Here is a 6,252-nt window from a genome sequence, read left to right as displayed (position 1 = left end):
GCTCCTACTTTGTGCCTGAAAACGGCAGAAAACGGACTGTTTCTCATTTTGAGGTTTAAAAGAGGAGTTATCGGTAAAACCCTCCTAAACCTCCTAAAACTCTCTAGATCCTACACTGATAGAAAAATGTACTAAATTTTAATTAATGTTTTCTCCAGTAGTTCTTATAAAGTATTTTTTTAATTCAGTTAATATTTTTCGAATGAAAAAAATATTCATCCAATTGAAACAAATTTTCTAAACCTAATAAAATATTTACTGAATTCAAAAGAATACTTTATTAGGACTATTGGAGAAAACATTTATTGTAGTACATTTTATTATCAATGTATTAATTTTTACTACTTTTTAAATCGTAATGAAACATGTTCCATATCACGTACATCATCGATAATTCATATAGTATAGGTTTTGGTAAATTTAGCAACGAGATACGGTTGTGACTTTGACTTATGTTGTCGTATCTCGTTGCTCTGTTAAATGCAATATTTATCTAGATTTATTATTTAGAATCTAAGATTTTTAATATTAAAAAAATATTACCGCAAAATATTTTATAACATTGTTAATTTTAATTTTAATTAATCACAATTTTAATTAATCAGATACATATAGACATACATGTATCACAATTAATAATGTTATAAAATTTATATAATAAATTTTTTTTTATTAACCATATGAAACACAACTTAAATAAAAACTCCACTGCAAGTCACCGATAATATACATGACATAGAGCATGTTAATATGATAATGTGGTAAATAGCATATAGGGGGGAGAGTCACAAAAAATCTAAGAGATCGCACACGTTTGTTTCTAAGGTACAAAGGAACATATATTTATTTGTTTACACTTTTTTATCTACTTGTTCATGTACTCTTGCATACTATCTAAATTAAACTCATATTATATCATAACGAAAAAAAAAATTTTTTTTAACCATTTAAAACAATTAATATATGTATTGTATCTTAATAAAAATTAAAATTAAAATTTAGTTTCAACAAAATTAAAATTAAAATTGAAAAATGTCTTGATACTGATTGTGAGTATCTTAAAATGAAATATCTTAATACTAATAAAACTTAAAATTAATACCTTAATACCAAATAACTAATCGCATATCACAAATGCCATTTAACAAATAATATTAATAATACGGAATTAAGGAGTCTGGATTACCGATTGAAATCAAAGTAAGAAAAGAAAAGAGAAGAAAAAAGAGGGGGGCCTCTGCATTTGTCTACGAGATAAATTCTAGGGCCAAAATATAAACCAGAGTAACAAGAATAAGAGCAATTCCAAGATCTCAAGACGAGATTAACCTTGCAGAGCTCCTTGTACTACTACGAACAATGTCGATCTTCCAATATGGCGTCCCAAATGAGAATATCGGAAGGGCCCTGCTCGCTGGATCGGACTCCTCGCCTCAATTCTCCCTCTCGAGCGCGAGCTGCCGCAGCTCTCCTTTTCCTGGCGGTGAGCTCTCCTTGGGAAGTCGAATCTCGCTCGGTTGGTCTCCAGAATATGTGCCGCTTAGCTCAATCAGTTACGAAAGAAGGAAAACGTACTCGTCTCGTCCGAAGAAACGCAGCAAGAGCGGCCATGACACTGAACTGACTGAACGAGAGCGAGCCGAGCGAGGAAGGAGTGGGGGCGCTTTGAAAGTGGCGACTCACGCGTCGCGCCATCTACATCTGAATGAAACGATCGGGCGTTTGCAAAACGTGAAGGAATTTGAGCGCAATATCTGAAGTAAATATTAAATTAATATTAAATAAATGTTAAATAAATGTTTCTTTAAATCATTATTGCAAATAAATAATTAATGTAAAATAAATATTACATTACTGTCGAATAAATGTTAAATAAATGTTTTTTCAATTCATTATGGCAAATAAATAGTTAATGTAAAATAAATATTAAAATAATGTCGAATAAATGTTAAATAAATGTTTTTTTAACTTATTGCAAATAACTTACTAATGTAAAACAAATATTAAATAAACGTTAAATAAACGTTTAATAAATATTTTTTCTAAATTATTACTTCAAATAAATAATCAATGTGAAATAAATATTTAATAAACATTAAATAAATATTATTTTTACAATAAATTGTACAAATGTATAATTAATAAAAAATGAATATTAAAAACACATTTAAAAAACATTGTCTGCTGATTGGGCAAGAGCTTGAATAAATAAATACCAGTCCATATTCAATTATCGTAAATTTAGTAATATGTAAATATATGAAGATAAGTAATTATAAGAAGTAATAACAAAAAGAAAGATGTTTTGTAATAGTTTTTTATATATTTAAAATTTCCTACCTTTAGTTGCACATATACGCATGCGTACTCATACATACACACATTCTTTTAATTTTATTTTGAATTATTTTAATAAATAAAGAAAAAAGAGAGAAAGAAGGAAAAAATAATATAGAAAAATACAATTTTATATAAATAATTATTTATACGTCATATATAAAATAATTTTTTTTAGTTATCAATAATAAAACTATTATTATTAACCTAATAAAATTCCTTTTAATTTTGTTTATACTATTTTTGATTAAATTAATAAATAGAGAGAACCGTTATTATAAACATTTATTATAAACGTTTAATAAATCATATATAATATTTAATCGAAAATATAATAAACCTATAATAATAAAAATAAACTAAATGCAATAAATAAATTAAGAAAACGTTAGGAACATTAAAGTAGGAGCATGATTTCTTTTCAAACAGAATTGTCAGATTCTAAATAGGAGCCAGAGGTTGAAGAGGTTCAAAATAGGGTGATGTGTGATGTGACTGCTTATAGTATCAAAGTAGGTGTTAGGTCGAATATTTTGGTCGAAAGTAGGTGTTATATTGAACATTGAGGTCGAAAATAGGAGAAAAATTTCGACTCGGTACGCCATTTCTTAAACGTCCATAAAATTATTTTGTACAATTTACATAAACAATGTCGTAATATTTTTTAGGATTAAAATCTAAATTGATCGAATTTTATAAGTGCGCACTCAAAACAGCGCTATTAATCGCTTTGACGTTGAATCAACCTTGAATCGACATTGGACATGATCGATATTGCAGGAATATCGACTTTCTTATCGACTCAACCAGCTGTCAACCATATCGACGTTGAATCAACCTTGGATCAAGGTTACATTTCTGACTGGGATTTATTTTATTTCAAAAAAATACAAAAAGCACGAAGTTTTTGACTTAATCTAAATAGGCAAGAATTCCACTCGAATGCTCAACTTATTGATAAACATTTTTTTTTTTATAATCATGTCGGTGATTAAACATAAAATATTTTTATTCGTTATCGTCATCCAAAGATTCGCAATAGATTCCTATCAAATTCGTGACAACGTGCCCCGAGGGCATTTTTTTTACTTCAAACAGTCTCATGTCCGACACGTTTGAGATATTCGTAAGGTTAGGTACTGCACGCGGTAAGTAAAATACATACTTTAAGATAATATAAAGGTCTATTCTAAAAAAACATAAGCTTTATGTCCAGTACGTTAAATATTAGACAATAAAATTTTACTTACGGTCGCAAAAAACTTTCAAGTTGATTTTACATCAACACGGCTGGCGCAATCTCAAGACTGTAAACACATCAAAGATGGGCATACACTAACACGTTTTGGGAATGACGGGTGCTGTGCCCTCCGGTTATTAGTTTTTTAAATAAAGCCAAAGTGACAACGTGCCCCGCGTGACAACGTGCCCCGGTCTACCCTAATTAGATACATCACAATTTAAGTAAATGTTATTTAGTGCATCTAAATTTATTAATATAACATTATGCATCGGTGCTTTCAAAGAGATGTGATTAAAACACTGATTTTTAATTTCAAGATTATTTGCTATTTACTGGATTTTAATAAGATATTGTACAATTCTAACGCAATGCTTTGAATTAAGATTGTTAAATATCTATTTTATACTTGAAGAAGCTGAAAACATATCCTATGCGTCCGTAGTAATTTGTAGGGTAAGGGCTATCAAATGTTTTTAGGTATCAAAAGAAAATTCACTTACAATGTACGAGAGTCTGTTAGGCGAGAGTTTATGATTATATCCTTTACTAGAATCCTGTGGAACGTTATATATAGAAGTATCAACATTCATGTATCATACATCCTTGTAGTCTTTGGATGTTTTGGGAAAGCAATCCTTTATCTTGAAAAAGGGTTGTAGAATGGCATTTATGTTTGATCGTAAGATAGTGTATATATACGAGTCAAAGTAAAATGTATGTTTTAACATGTCGCTATCGGAAAGCAATATTATATATAATATATATATTACAACTATAACTATAAGCTTAATTTTACCAAATTTTACTCACCAATTTATGTATTTGTGAGAATATGCTCATAACATGCACGACACGTACATTATTTAAATACCACGATATAGATAAATATATTACGCTGCATTCTGTGGATAATTCATTAAAGATTATTGTTGTGATGCGATTTGAACAACCCGCGTAACGCCAGGGGGCAATTTTTATATAACAGTAGATAGGCGATACTCATATATATTCCAGCGCACGCGGCGCCGTCGATTTCCGCTACCAAGCATTCCTTTGTCAGCAGTCAGACCGCGAGCTTGTTCTTTTTAAAGGAAGCGAGTCAGAAATACAGTACAGCGTTATAAGACTTACGAGCATTCTTTTCTACCTTCTACCGTATACACCCAGAATACACAACAATTATTAATAAAGTATACACAGTTATTACCTGCCTAAAAATATAAATGTTTTATACATTCTGCAAACATGTGTAAAAACTAGAAGCACATTGATCCTTCCATGATGAACACAGCAACTAAGTTAATCACAGTAGATAATTCCATAACATTTCACAAGATTCTGAAAACGGAGACAATAATAATCAACTCTCGCTTAACGGAATCTCATGGTTTGTAAATGGATTTTTTCTTCGATATCTGAGGATATTCCAGGCCTATGTAATTACTATAGATGCACAGAATATCTCACCCCCAGCTTCTACAAAGTTGAAGGAAATTGATACTTAATAATCTAAATTAAAAACATTAGAAATTAGAATTTCATACCCAAGTAATTTTAGTACAAATGTTGTCAACAATAATATGTACCATTACCATTACCATTAAACATACTACAATAAAGGTTAGCAAACAGCAAATAATGTTCACATTTGAAATTGGAGTCCACACTGTAAACGCATGCCTTTACAGTATGCCTGTGCATTGCGTAGATACAGAGATACGTCATTTCTGACAGTAAAATAATTTTCTGTTGCGCCACTGAAAGAAAAGGGAGCTAAATCTCTATTAAATAATTGCTAAAACATTGCTGTAAATCAATAAACTGCAATTTCAGATTATTAATAAGTAACACTAGTGTATCTTATTATGTATGAAGAAGAATTAACTTTAAATTATTAAGATAGACAACTTATCTTTTATTTGACAAAAGTATACTCATTTAACGCCACTTTGACTAAAAGAAAAAAATATTTCGACATTTTATATACTGTTCGAGACGGTAAAAGCAATAATAAAGCACTCTAATGAGAGGACGGCTTGAGGTTAGGAAATCTGTCAATCGACTTCATACTTGAAGTACGTACACGATATTACAGTATAATACGTATCTTTATATAGATTTGTAGCTCTGACTACCGCTTAATGTGCTATCCGTAAATAATTTATCTCAACATCTCGAGTACTCGCAACTCGTAAAGAGTCACGGTCGGTCTCGCTCCGCGCATACTCTTGATATAAATACATAATACAATGACAGATTTTTTAACCTCGCGTAATGCTGTAGTTTTTTAGTTTATTATTGTTTTAACAATCTCGAACATATACATAAACTTTTGTATTTTATTTCCAAACGTGACCGTGTTCAAACGGCACCGTGTCCGATCGATACCGTGTCCGATTGGCACCATGTCCGAACGGCACCGTGTCCGATCGACACCGTGTCCGATCGGCACCGTGTGCAATCGCCACCGTGTGCAATCGCCACCGTGTGCAAACGCCACCGTGTGCAATCGACACCGTGTGCAAACGCCACCGTGTGCAATCGGCACCGTGTGCAATCGCCACCGTGTGCAATCGCCACCGTGTGCAATCGACACCGTGTGCAATCGACACCGTGTGCAATCGGCACCGTGTGCAATCGGCACCGTGTGCAAACGCCACCGTGTGCAATCG

The sequence above is a fragment of the Temnothorax curvispinosus genome, unplaced genomic scaffold (genome assembly GCF_003070985.1).
Source record: "Temnothorax curvispinosus isolate PA1 unplaced genomic scaffold, ASM307098v1 QBEX01000795.1, whole genome shotgun sequence".
Lineage (NCBI taxonomy): Eukaryota > Metazoa > Arthropoda > Insecta > Hymenoptera > Formicidae > Temnothorax > Temnothorax curvispinosus.
The sequence above is the reverse complement of the archived record's forward strand: the minus strand, read 5'-3'. Positions refer to the sequence as shown.